Here is a 14,035-nt window from a genome sequence, read left to right as displayed (position 1 = left end):
CAGGTCAGATAAACCCCTCAGGACCAATGAGAGTAGCAATACCAGGAGGGTAAGTGGAAGGTGGGGTAGAAAGGGGGAACTGATCACAATGATGTAACCCCCTCCCTGGGGGAGAGATAACAGAAAAGTGGGTGAAGGGAGACATCGGACAATGTAAGACATGAAAAAAGAATTTATAAATTATCAAGGGGGAGAGAAGGAGAGGGAAAATAGCTGAAACCAAGGGCTCAAGTAGAAAGTTTTGAGAATGATGATGGCAACAAATGTATAAATGTGCTTGACACTATGTATGTATGGATTCTGATGAGTTGTATGAGCCCCTAATAAAATGCAGGTGTCTGTGGCACGGTGGGGTGGGTGGGGCATAGCTTGCATTTCCCCAAGATTATATTAGTTGGTGTAAGAATACATTCACTCTCTCAACCCCTTGGCCCTGGCTGTATGGAAGAGATGAACACCTAAAAACTTTTGTCTGTCTCTTTATTTCTTCCCTTCAATTACACAAGGACCCTTCCGGTTGTGGACTGGCTCCCACATTGTTGTTGTTTTCCTTTATCTGATTGTTACTCTGGTAGATAAATATTGAGAGATGTGTCTTCAATATTGCCAATTTTGTTTTTCATTAACTCAATCTAATTTACCTTTCATGTTATATCTATTTCCAAAATCTTAGTATAAATCTCCTGAATTTCCATCTGCAGTTTTTGTATGATATTTATTTATATTTATTTGATCTGTTCTTATTGTCATGTTCTGAATTCTTCTAGAGTCTTGTCACTTTTTCTTGTGTTTGAAGTTTTCTCAATTTTTAAATTCATTGAAGGTACACAAATAATTTCCTTAAAAAATTCCTTATCAAGCAGTTCTGATGCCTTGTCTTCCTCAGGAAGGTTGTCTAGTTCAGTATTTGGGCCCCTTGTTGGAGACATTTTGTCTTCTTTCTTCATGTGAATTGAGATTTTCTGGTGTCTGAGAATGTCTTCAAGACATGGCAGTGGCATTGAATTTATATTTAATTCGTGTGTATTGGTGTTTTTTGCCTAGGTTGCCTATTTTTGCTTTACTTTATTTTCTTTTGGTATATCTAAGCAATCATGGAAAGTTTGAAGCTCTGCTGGCTAGCTTGGCTGGACTTGGACACACTCCTAGTAGGTGTGATAAAGGAGAAACATGTGTGTATGAGCTTCTATATTTTCTATTCATGTACAGCAGTTGAGGTCAGGCTGGGCTAGTGTTGATTGCCATCTATTGTTGTTCAGCTGTTACAGAAGTGATTGGAAACCCTGGCCTAGTAGGTGGGGCTGCAGTTGTAGGTGTGCCTGGATAGTGTGGGTTTGGTTGCTGGCACCAGTTGAGTGGGTGGGAGGAGAAAAATCAAAAAGGAACAACAAAAGAAAGTAATAAAAAAGAAGGAGAAGATAAAGACAATAATTATAAGAAAAAAGGGAAGGGGGGGGGAATCTAGTAATTGAGACACGGGGGAAGGCAGAGAATAGTACAGCTAAAAAGATGTAAAAGAAAAATGAGAATAAAAGTCAAATGGCCAATAAACATAAGAAAAAGTGAACCCGATCATTAACCATAAGAGAAATGCAAATTAAAACAACTATGAGATACCACCTGACACCCTCAAAGATAGCCCAATTCAAGAAATCAGAAAGCAACAAGTGTTAGAGGGGCTGCGGGGAAACAGGAACTCTCATCCACTGCTGGTGGACCTGTAGGTAGGTACAGCCATTATGGAAATAGATTTGGCAATATCTAAAACAGATGAAGATTGAGCTACCATATACCTTTTCTGGGTATAGCTGGCATATACCCAGAAAAAGCAAGAAACAAACTATGGCCAGACACCTGTGCGCCAATGTTCATCGTGGCACAGTTCACAATTGCAAGGGGTTGGAAACAACCCAAATTTCCATCAGCAGATGAATGGATCAAAAAACTATGGTACATACTTATAATGGAGTACTATGAGTCACTAAAATGCAGTGATGAACATATGAAAAACATTTCCACATGAAAAGAACTGGAGGAAATCATGCTAAGTGAACTAAGTCAAGCACAAAAGGACAAGTACACCATGAATCCACTGAGGTAAGCTTAAAAAAAGGGGGAGAACACAGGGGAAAAGCTACTATATACATACATCACTAGAGTGACTTCCAGCACTATGGCAGGGGCCGTACCCAGTCCAGGGACACATACAGCAACTAAATAAGAGGGGGAAGAATGAGAACAGAAAAAGACATGGGGATTCATGTTTCTATCGCCACAGAGAAGGAGAGAGACTAGGCTTCCAACCGATGGACCAAGACATGAATACAGCATACTGGGATGTGCCAGGGAATTAATAGAGAGGTACATAGCGCCGGCCCCGATCCTATGTTTATAATCTTCACCACAGCCTCATCCCCCCTTCCCCGAAGAATGCACTTCAGAGGACAGCACTTGGGCTACAGCTTGGGGAGCAGGAAGAGTTGGATTAAAGCACACTAGAGAAACAAAAAACGGAATGGAGAGGGAGGAGGGGAGGACATCCTGGCCCACCAAGCCCTGAGAACGATGTTCCTGCTCTGAGCAGACAATGCACGGGGAGGACAGTAGGGCAGGCCCCACCACTAGCGCCCCTCACTGAACCATTCTGATCAACAACCATTTTTAGAGGTCATATCAGAAATCTCATATTAGTAACAAAACGTAAATTTCTGTTTAAATGAAACATGTTACCTGTTATAATGCATTCACCACTGATGGCCTTGAATACCCCGATTCAAAGCTTTTAACAACTCAGGCTTTGAAGATTTGAGTAGGAGGTTCTCTCCAACACTATTCACAACTCCAACATTATTATCACTCCTGTGATATTCCTTTGTGTATATAACTATGTGAATGTTCCTTTCAAAACACTGATATTCAGTTCCTTGACTTTTTCTCTTCAGTTGATCTGGTACCCTCTGCTACTTTAGCTATTTACTTTCACGATCATTCTCTACACCTCCCGATAGCCAGTGGGTGGTGCAAATGGTTAGCAGGCTCAGCTGTTAAAGGAAAGGTTGAAGGGCCCAGTGCACTCAGGGGCATCTCAGAAGAAAGGCCTGACAGTCTATTACCACCTTCACCCCCCCCCCCAAATCAGTCCTTGAAAATAATTTGGAGCACAGTTCTACTCTGACACAGAGGGTGTTACCATGAAGGGAACTGACCCCATGGCAACTACTATGGTTGGTATTACCAGTAACCACTCACTGCCGTCCAGTCATCTCTGACCACAGCACCCCAACCGGCAGGATAGAACTGCCGTGGGTTTCCGAGACTTTCAATCTGTTTGGGAGTAGATAGCCTCAGATTTCTCCCATAGAGAGGCTGGTGGGCTCAAATCCTAGAGCCCACGGTTATTGTCTCTGGACACAGCACACTATGCCACGAGGGCTCCTTACTGTTAACCATAGTCTCTCCTAATTTTAATTTCAAGCTTCCAGTCCCCTGTTTTTCCAGCTCATTCCTTAGAGAACCCATGCTCCAATAACTCTTCAATCTGATCAAAATCACCATTCTATTCACTCCACCATTTTCCCACTCTGCTACCCCCTGAGCCTTACTTCTCTACAGGTCTGCAGTTATAATGCTTCCTTTGCTCTCACCCTATCATCTTTGCCTGGTCATACCCTCGTTCCCAAACTACCTAATTTGCGGCTACACGGGAACAACAAAATATGACTGTAGAAAATGCACAAATTCATGATCACTCACTCAATCAGGACCTAGTAGTTGCTTGGATATCTTAATGTGTTTCCTTTGCCAATTCACTCTCAACTCTCAAAATTGATTTCATTTCTCATCTCCCCTAGGATCATTTTCAGTTAACTACATTAGCTAAAGTAAACTAACCTGCTAGGATATTCACTGCCATCAAGTCAATCCTGATTCATTGCAGCCCTCTGGGTTTCCAAGACTGTAACTGTTTACAGAAGTAGAAAGCCCAGTCTTTCTCCTGAGGAGCTGCTGGTAGTTTCGAACTGCTGACCATGCAGATTGCAGTCCAATGTGTAACCACTACACCACCAGGGATCTAGTAAACTGCTATAGTAAATGTTATGACTTTGATAGAAACTCACATCTCATTCATACAAGAAGCCCGAGTGGGTGTTGAGCTTGTAGTCATCTGCACCATCGAAGCAGGGTTGCCATGACCCGTGTCCAGCTGGAGAAAAGGAATGCAAATGAAAGGCACCAACCAGCACACTCTGAAAAGTCAAAGCCCTTGCTTGAATGTGGCAAGCATAAATTCTGTCCATGCTTTACTGGTAACTTACCATTGGATCATACTTCTTATTATTGGATCATAACAGAAGCTGCTACAGTAGTCTGTGTGCCCAAGAATATATGGAGAATAAATTGTAAGGGACAATCCTCAGCCTGTCGAAATATTTTTGCTGCTTATATCAGTGAGAAAATTTAAGCAATTAGAAAAGAACGTCTGTGTTCTTTCCCCACCAAATCCACCAACATACTACCTCAGTATGTCCCATGTACCTGGGAGTCGGGCACTGAGGGACCTAGGCTCTCTGTGGTCACAAAGGGGTTGCCTCCAAAGCTTTCTATTCTAACAGCATGAGCATAAATGACTGTACCACCTATCTCCTCACAAAATCCAAATATACTTTGTCCTTGGGTTTTTCATCCTCTGCGGCTTTAAATATGGTAACGAGTACTTTTCTGTCGTTGCCTTTGTGAAATTCCAATTTACCTTGCTTCATTGATTCTGCATTATGCTGCTGCTCCTACCTTTCTCAGCCTTTCTTTTTAGCTGGCTTCTCTCATCTAAATGAGAACTTCTCCAACTTTAATGTGATACAAATCACATAGGGGTGGCGTTAAATTGAAGATGCTAATTCTACAAGTCTGTGGTGAGACCTGGGAGTCTGCCTTTCAAACTCACTTCCTGAGGTTACCAATACTACTGGCTCACAAACCACACTTGTAGGTGTGCGGAATTAAGGTGCTATTCTCCAAGGTTCTGTCCTTTTTGTTCCAGTTACGGGCTTGCTAGATTGGAAACTTCCCAATCGACTTTCTTCATCAGCCCTTTCCCACCTTAATTTCCAAGCTTTAATTTCTCATTCTTAGTGGCTACATCGAATTCTTATTGGTCACTTCTGAGGTGTCCTGGTGGCACAGTGGTTAAAGCACTTGGCTGCAAAGCCAAAGGTTAGCCATTCTTGGCTTTAGTCTCTGAAACCGTAAGCAGCGGCTCTATACTGTCGCATGTTACCTGCGTTGGAGTTGACTAGTTGGCTGTCTTGCCAACATTTCATCCTTCAATGTCCAAATGAAAATGGATCATTCTCTCAAAAGGTAGCTTCTTTGTGTACCTGTTCTATTCTTATAATTGTTTATAAACAACAAATCTCAGCTAGCTTTGCTTTCTCTCGACCTCTCCCAACAAATTGGCAGATTCTGCTTTTCCATCATCTCTGAAACACGCTCCTTTCATTTTCTCTTGCCTTGCCCTTGGTTTAGTTTGGATCGCTCACTGATTTACCTGGCCTTTCCCCAGTTTGTCTGGCAGTTTTCCCACCTCTACTTTTTGTATTCTGTCATGGAAAGGTCCCTGCTTTTCTACTCAAAAACTTTTAAGCCACATTAACTGAAAATAATGAGTCACAAATTCTTCCAGCTGGGATACAAGATTCTGTTCTTTGTCACTTCTGAACATGATTAGAGTTTTGACATTTGTTCTTTACTAAACACAAATGTTATCAATTTGTCTCCCTATGTTTTTTTCATTGAGGAGTCCCTGGGTATGCAAATGTTTAAGTCTCAGAATGTTAGCCAAAATCTGGACCCCATCCCAAGGCTTCTCAAAAACGTAGGCCTAAGAAACTCGCTTCTGAAAATTTACACACACACACACACACACACACACACACACACACACATACACACGCACAAATACTTAAACCTTATGGAGCACAGTTCTCCACTGAGAGATACCATGAGGGGGATATGAGTCCGAATGGCCTGGAAGAGAACAACACCCCTTCTTGCTGTAAAGCCCATCTCCAGTCTTTTAAGGTCAATCCACCGGGCTGCTTTTCTTCTGCGGTTTCTCTGCCTTATGTGAGCAGCACTTTGATGAGCAACACCAACGTCTTGGACACTTATGGGTTGTTGTTTTTCATCATGATTGTTTTATTCCTTCCTCCCTGAAGGCAAGGGTTAAATCTTCCACTCGTTTCTGTGACTGTGCGCCATCTTACCTATGCGTTTATCCTAAAATTACTTAGTGATTTAGGAAGATAATGCGATGCAGAATTTGAAGTCGGCTGTTAGGCTTTGGGCAATTCGCCTAATTTCGCTTGTGAAAACTGGATACTACTACCTGAAGGAGCATCAAAGGAGATGACTGAACCGCGCTAGGTAACTGCAAAGAAGATAAATGTTTCCGTTACAGAGACCAGATGCAGGTTTGCTTTCCCAAATGTCGATTTGCAGGACCATTACCACTTCAGTAACTGGAAGTGGCGCCCCGAGTGGCTAGCAGCTCGGGTCACATTGTCCCTCAGTCCTTTATCACGCCAAAGTCCTCGAAATGCTGTCTGTGATGCTGGCGGTCCTGTCGAATTGAGGAAGAAAGACCCAGTCCAGATGCCCTAGGGAGGGCCGCTCGGGAAAAGCCCTCTTCCCCGTAGCTTCGAAGGCCGTGGCGCTGCCGCCTACGTGAGCCGTTTAGACCCTGCCCGGCTCCCGTAGCTCCGCTTCTAGCAGGTGGTTCTGGACGTCTCTAACTCTTGGGCGCTCACGTCAGCGGCAAACCTCAGCCCACGCGCCAGCGCCGCAACCAACCGAGAAAATAAACAAACCCCCGCGCGCCAGGCCCCGCCCCGCCCCGCCCCCGCCCCGCGGCTCTCACGCCGCCCCCTTCGCCGGGACTTTCCTCCCGCCCCCAGCTCGCAGTCGCGCTCTCCCCGCCCCTCACCGCATCCTGCAGCCGCGCTCACCGCCGCCGCCGCCGCCGCGGTCCCGGCCGACCCGGCCCCGGCGCTAGCGGACCCGTTAGTACCGAGCACCCAGCTCCTGGGCTGACGCGCTCCCCTCACCCGGCGCGAGCCTGCCCCGGCCCCTCTCCATCCCTGACCCAGCCCAGTCCCAACGCCCCCAGTGCGGCCGTCCCCGGCGCCGCGCGAGCGACTGCGGAGGCGTGGAGCGGGAGGCGGGGAGGTGGGCCCGGCGGGCGGCCGGGGAGCCCGCGGAGGGCCGGCGCGCCCCGTGGCCGTCCGCTCCGGGGCCCCTCGGGCGGTTGCGGCGCCGCGGCTCGCGGTCCGGGGCCTGGTCCGAGGCGACGGGACCGGCGGGCAGAGCCGCCAGGCGGAGGGCGCGGGAGGGCCGCTCATCGGGAAGGGCCGCGGCTCGGAGGCTCCGCCGGAGGCTCGGGGAGGCGGGTGGGACCTGCGCTCGACCCCAGGCCCGCGGCCACGACTCCGGAGGCCCCGCTGGGCCGGCTGCCGGGCGACAGGTGTTGCGGGCCCTCCCGCGTCCCGCGTCCCGCCTCCCGCCTCGCCGGTCTCGGCTTCGAGGGCAGTCTCCTTCCGCGCACCTTCCGGCGCTCGGACATTTCTGGAGCGACGACCTGACTAATTTTTTTTTTTCCTTTCCAGGTTTTGAAGTCGCTTCTTTGCTGGAGTTAAGCCTCTCTCACCCAGCGCTATTTCTTTTTCCGTGCACTTGGTGCCAGTAAGTTTGGGAGAATCGGCTAACAGCTGATGGGTGAATTTTGGCTTTCATCCACGACTGAGGTACAGTAAATTACTTTTTGAATCACTTCCCTGCCATCTATTGAAAAGTAAGAATATGATTTTCAGGGTGTTTTTTCTTTTCTTTTCCTTCGCCCTTGTTTGGAAGAAGCAGTTTATCAGAATCCTTGTTAGATCACTAACATTTAGAGTGCTTAAAACCCACCCAAAACGAAGCTCCGAGCCCTGGAGTAATTTCCACTCAGGGATCCTGTCGTTCATGTCTAAGAAAAGATTTATTAAATCATTTAATTGCCTTCTTTTCCCAGTCCCTTATACGTTTTACTTTTATAATTTTATATGGTTCACTTATCATACACTTTAATAGCTTAGTCTTATTAAAGAGTTCTACAATCAGCACTACAATCAGTTCCAGAACATTTTCTTCTTTCTTGTATTCGTTTATTAGCGCTTCATTTTCCTCCAACCTCCCCTCCCCCTTAGATGTTTAATTCTTACTTTAACCAGCTTTTACAATTGAGTGGATGCCACAGGCTTTCATTGTAAGCACTAATGAAAGATGATCTTTTTTTTACATTGCAAAGGCAGCAAATCATCCCTCAGGATTGCCTCTTTATATGAATACACTTGTGACTTTAACCTATATATATTGGTCTCAGAAAGTGACACGAATCTATATTTTAGATACTTACTGGCAAATTGAAATGGTAGAAATCTTTAATCTGTAGAAATCTGATTTTTCAACAGGGTTATAACACTGTTTGGTATGAATCAAATCCTAATTAATTGAAGGAATTTTTTAATTGTTATAAATGATTATAACAAATTTACTCGTAAGATAATAATCTAGTAGCTTCAACTATCTGGAATAAGAAATGCACACTGTGAGCAAATAAAAATATATATGAAGATTAAGGGCAGTCCTTTACTCCTCAGAAAGTACTTGTACCTTGTTTTTTAGTATTTGTACTTTTTGGTTAGACTTTTCTGCCTACAGAAATTAGGAATGGCAATTTGGGGAGAGGAGTATCTAACTCGGGGAAAATGGAATTTAGGACTTGGTTTGCTTGCATTAAGTGCAGCTTTTGATATATGCTGATGGTTCTGCAACTTGATGGTTGTGAACTTTACCTTTTAAAACTTACTGTATTATTTGGGAAGCAGAACATGAAATAATTGAACATTTTTACCAGGTACAGAATCACTCATAGTTACTACAACTTTATGGAACTTTAAAAAATGGAATTGACATATCAAAGAGGCCATATTAATTGGGATCTTTAGATAAATGGGTTATATAGATAACTGCTGCTTGGTTGATGGCAACCCCATGTAGGGCAGAATGAAACATTGACTTGTATCTCAATCATAAACACATTGCCGTCCAACGTTGTGATTGTTGGGCCAATCTAGTTCATCTAGGGTCTCCCTTGCCATCACTAGACCTGTATTTCACCAGACATGATGTCTCTAATTGATCCTTCATGATGAAAAAGGGAGAGAATCAAACCGTGTTCTGTTGTGATCCTTAGGTTTTCATTTGCACCAATTTTTGGACATAGGTTACCCAACCTTTCTTCCCAGTGTGCCTCCTCTAGATCTGTAGAAGATCAACTTCCTACTCACCACGGGTGACTCAGTGTTAATAGCTTCCAGCATCTTGGCATCACTACTGCATTTATTAATTTTAAAAATCCTGCTGATTGGTGTTAATGGGTATTGGCTGTCACTCATTTTACCAAAAGGGGTATTTGGTGAAGATTCCAAAGGCAGACATGGTGGCTCCTTGGGCTGAGATTTGTGTGTGGTCACTATCTTTCTGTGAACTCTATGAGGTCATAGTGGCAGTGGTCTTCAGAGCCTGGTACAGCCCAAGGGTGTCAGTCGTTTCGAAATCCCACTGCTTGAAGTTCGGGCCATTCATGGACTAAAAATTTACTGAAGTGCCCAAAGGGTTTTTTTGTTGTGTATTTTTCTTTTTTGTGAACTTTATTGTTTTTTTAAATTAGGCTGTATGTATTCCTTTTGAGATCTCTCCATTTCCATCACCCAGATCATTTCACCTACTGCTCTGTTTGGCAGCCAGTCTCTTATCTCTTCTGCAATGGTGAGATGGATACCTTTCCCTCCGGGAAGAGAAATTCATGGTTTGTTGCCTTTTTTCCAATATAAAAAATGTTGGAAAATCTGGTGGCAAAGCTATTGCCATTGGCATCTTTCACATGAACCACATCAAACGAGTCAGGATGTCTCTCTCTGTTGTTGATCACATCAGTTCTTCCCAGGTTAGCACCTCCAGTCACCATACAAACGTTACCAGTGTCAAACTTGATGAAATCAGTAATCTTTCCAGTCTCCAAATCAGTCTGAATGGTGTCATTCACCTTGTTGAGGGGATCAGGATAGCGGATGGTTCGAGCATCATGAGTCGCCAGGTGAGGGATTCCTTTTGTGCCCACGAAGATCTTTCTTTCTTTCTTTGCACAACTTGTACCTCGCCTCCTCAGGTGTAATGTGATGAACAGCAAAGCGACCCTTGGTGTCATAGATCAGGCGGAGATTCTCTCCAGTCTTGTCAATGCTGATGACATCCATAAAACCAGCAGGGTAGGCTATATCAGTTGGGACCTTGCCATCAATCTTAATGAACTGCTGCATGCAAAATTTTTTAACTTTATCTTCAGTCAGAGCATGCTTAAGTCTGTTTCTTAAAAACATGATCGGGGAGAGACATTCTCTCAGTTTGTGGGGACCAGTGGATGGACAAGGAGCAAACACACCAGTGAACTTGTCCAGCATCCAGTGCTTTAAAGCGGCCACACGCTTCAGGTGCTTCTTAGGACCACGAACCACCGCTGTGCCAAGTACAGAAAGACCCTGCTCTTTCCGGTGTCTCCGGAAAACAGGAAACTTGTTATTATTGAGAAAGTACACAACAAAACATGGATACCAATTCGACAATTACTACGTGGACAGCTAATGATGACATTTCCAAGTTGTGCAGCCATTCTCACTTTCATTTTCTGATTTATTCTCACATTAACATAAATTCGCTAAGGTTCTCTAAGGTTCTCATCTGATCTTTGAGTTACTATTCTCAACTTGATCACATAGAGATCTTAAAAGAGCATAATATTCAAGGCAGATTTTTTTTTTACTAGTTAAACTATGAATGGGCAGGTAGACTGACTGGACGCAAACTCCACTGTAGAGCCCTTCTGTAGACATTTACTGAAGGCTTGCAGTGAGAGTGTACAGGGTGGGGGAAGGGCTGTTACACTCCAAAAGAACTTCCAAGGTCTGCCTTGTTATCCGAGCTGTAATATGTTGTTTGTGGGTGGAGCCTTCACTGAAGATGCCTGCATTTTAGCATGAAGCTGCCTTAGTGGTCCACAGTACAGATGAGGAGAGCAAACAGATCTGAGGTGACTCTCTGAAAGATCTGCCTCATTGGTTTCAGTGGCTTGAGTTTTGGAGTATGCAGGGAGGCTGCTGTAGTGTTTAATTCTGTAGACCAGCAATTCTCAACCTGTGGCTGGTGACCCCTTTGGGGGGTTGAATGACCCTTTCACAGGGGTCACCCGATTCATAACAGTAGCAAAATTAAAGCAAAATAATTTTATGGTTGGGGTCACCACAAACGAGGAACTGTATTAAAGGGTCACGGCATTAGGAAGGTTGAAAACCACTGCTCTAGATGATCACAGAAGGCTTGCAGCTGACAGTGTCTACACAGGGGAGATGCTGGCACACACCAAAAGGAGTCCCAGGGAGGTCTGACTGGTTGGCTATCAGAGCTTCATTTGGAATCTGTCGGAGCAGTCAGACCAAAACGAACTCCTGGAAGTCTTTCCTGAACTATGGGGTGCACAGAGGCAGGAGGCAAGTGAGAGTACACTTCATTATAAGGGCTTTCAGCATTCATGTGTAGTCTTGCAATTAACTGTCTAGGTTGGGGAGGAGCCTGCAAACTTCAAATAAACCATTGGAGATGTTATCCGTGTTGATTTTAGGACAGAGGTTGGGGTCCTGTCTCTGTGCAGATTGTGCTTGTTAGGAAAGCAGGTTCTTTTTCTTGACCCACTACCCTAGTTCACATGGCCAACATGGAGGAGGGGCAGGAATAGTGGGAAAAGGGATTTCACCACAGTATGAGGCTCTATAGATGAGACTTGTTGAATCTTACCTGATACAGTGCCCTCTTGCTTTCATCTGCTCCCTTATTCAGATTCTCTCAAAGCTGTGTGCCTTTCTTTTGTATTCGTTGGGAAGAGTTGAAACAGTGCTTTGTTTACACTAGTGTAAAACAACCTTCCTAATGCTCTGACCTTTTAATACAGTTTGTCATGTTGTGGTGATCCCCAACCATAAAATTATTTTTGTTGCTACTTCCTAACTGTAATTTTGCTACTGCTGTGAATCGTAATGTAACTATCTGATATGCAGGATGTATTAGGCGATGCCTATGAAAGAGTTTTTTGACCCCCAAAGGGGTTGTGACTCACAGGTTGAGAACCACTGGTTTACACCAATATGTTGCCAGATACTCTTCTCATTCTTTTTATTTTTAAATCAGTTTATTGGGAGGGGGGACTTATACAGCTTTTTTCAATCCATCCATCCATCCATCCATTGTGTCAAGCGCTTTTGTACATTTGTTGCCATCATCATTTTCAAAACATTTTCTTTCTACTTGAGCCCTTGGTATCAGCTCCTCATTTTTCTTCTCCCTCCTCACCCTCTCTTCCTCACAAACTTCTCATTCTTTTAATTTTTTTCTCATTCATTTTAAACAACACTATTAATCAACAAATCTATTTTTTTTATTTTAACAATTTATTGGGGCTCATACAATTCTTTTCACAGTTCATACATATACATACATCAATTGTATAAAGCACATCTGTACAGTCTTTGCCCTAATCATTTTTTTCTTGGTCTGAGTTGAAATTGACTTGATGGCAGTGGATTGGTTTGATTTTCTATTACAGAGGTATGAATATTTTCCATTCAGGATCTTGAAATTATCACAAGGGAGCTAGGTACAATAATAAGCACAGTTTTTAATGGATAATAGATGGATAATTCATGCAATAATAGAAGTTAAAAGAAAGCATAGAAATATTACAGAAGAGGAGAAGATTAATATAAGAGCAGTTCAGAGAAAACTTCAAAGATGCTAACTAGCACCTGAGTGGAATTTTGAGAAATGAGTAGAAATTTTAAATGCCAGAGGAGATGGAGGGTGTCCTGGGCAGAGGGCATAGCATGGATAAAGATAGGAAGCAGCAAGATGAATTGTATGTTCAGGATATTGTAAATAGTTTGGTTTTGCCTGTTATGTAAAATCTAAAGCAGGATTTCTTAACATGCCTATCGTATTTTATAAGCTAAACAAGTGGCCTTTTTGAGTACTGAGTATATAGATAACTAGTTTCAGTTTTGACTTCGCTATCATCTTAAGTATAAAGAAGTTCATTATTTTTACAAATGGGATCCATTAATTATGTATATGATAAGCTGCTTTCATATTTTTATGTTTGAAGTGTTTCTTTTACATTTTGAGAGGAAACGTTTCTGCATTTTAATTATCTTGGGGGGATTTCTTTTGCTTCTCTTCAACTATTTAACCTTTATTTTGAAAAGGAGACTTACAAGGAATGAGGGAGGAAACACCAAATAATCATTAGAAAACTTAATTTCTAGTATGTTAGTAATATGTAAGGAACCCTGGTTGTAGAATGGTTAAAAGTACTCAGCAATGAAACCACTTGGCTTTTGGATCCCAGTGAATGCTTTATGGGAGAAATATGTGGCAGTCTGTTTCCATAAATATCTATATGTCTTGGTCATCTTTTAGGGCAGTCCACTCTGTCCTATAGGGTCACTGTGAGTTAGAATTAACTAGACAGCAGTGGGTTTGGATTTTATATTCCAATATCCCTTACTGGTGGGTAGACAGCCTCATCATTCTCCAGTGGGGTAACTGGTGGATTTCAACATCTGATCTTTTGGTTAGCTCCCTCTCCCCCAACACTACTTGTCAGTGCCACCAGAGTTCCTTATGCTCTCAGTAATATCTTAAAAAATATTGATGTCTTAATGGCATAGTTATTTTTTCTTTACCTTTTTGTCTCCAAGTTTTTTTTAAAAATCAGTGATTCTCCTAGATTGTCTAACATGATTGCCTTTATGTAAAATCTGAAAAAAAATCGTGAATGAAGGTAGTGTTCTCTTAAAAGCATGTAACATAAGCAGTCATTTATGTGGCTCTGTCA

General features: G+C 43.3%; 1 protein-coding gene across 2 annotated transcripts in view; it reads left to right on the top strand.

Moving 5' to 3' along the window:
• Positions 1–6,932: 6,932 nt before the first annotated feature.
• Positions 6,933–14,035, top strand: part of GKAP1 (G kinase anchoring protein 1) — a 91,299-nt gene continuing 84,196 nt past the window's right edge. For both annotated transcript variants that reach the window (XM_075550717.1, XM_075550716.1), the window contains exons 1-2: positions 6,933–7,058; positions 7,662–7,799. The gene's annotated coding sequence lies outside the window, so the exon portion shown is untranslated. The remainder of the gene's footprint in view (positions 7,059–7,661; positions 7,800–14,035) is intronic.

This window comes from Tenrec ecaudatus, chromosome 5 (genome assembly GCF_050624435.1).
Source record: "Tenrec ecaudatus isolate mTenEca1 chromosome 5, mTenEca1.hap1, whole genome shotgun sequence".
Taxonomy (NCBI): domain Eukaryota; kingdom Metazoa; phylum Chordata; class Mammalia; order Afrosoricida; family Tenrecidae; genus Tenrec; species Tenrec ecaudatus.
Note: the sequence above shows the minus strand (reverse complement) of the source record. Positions and strands in the feature narration are given on the sequence as shown.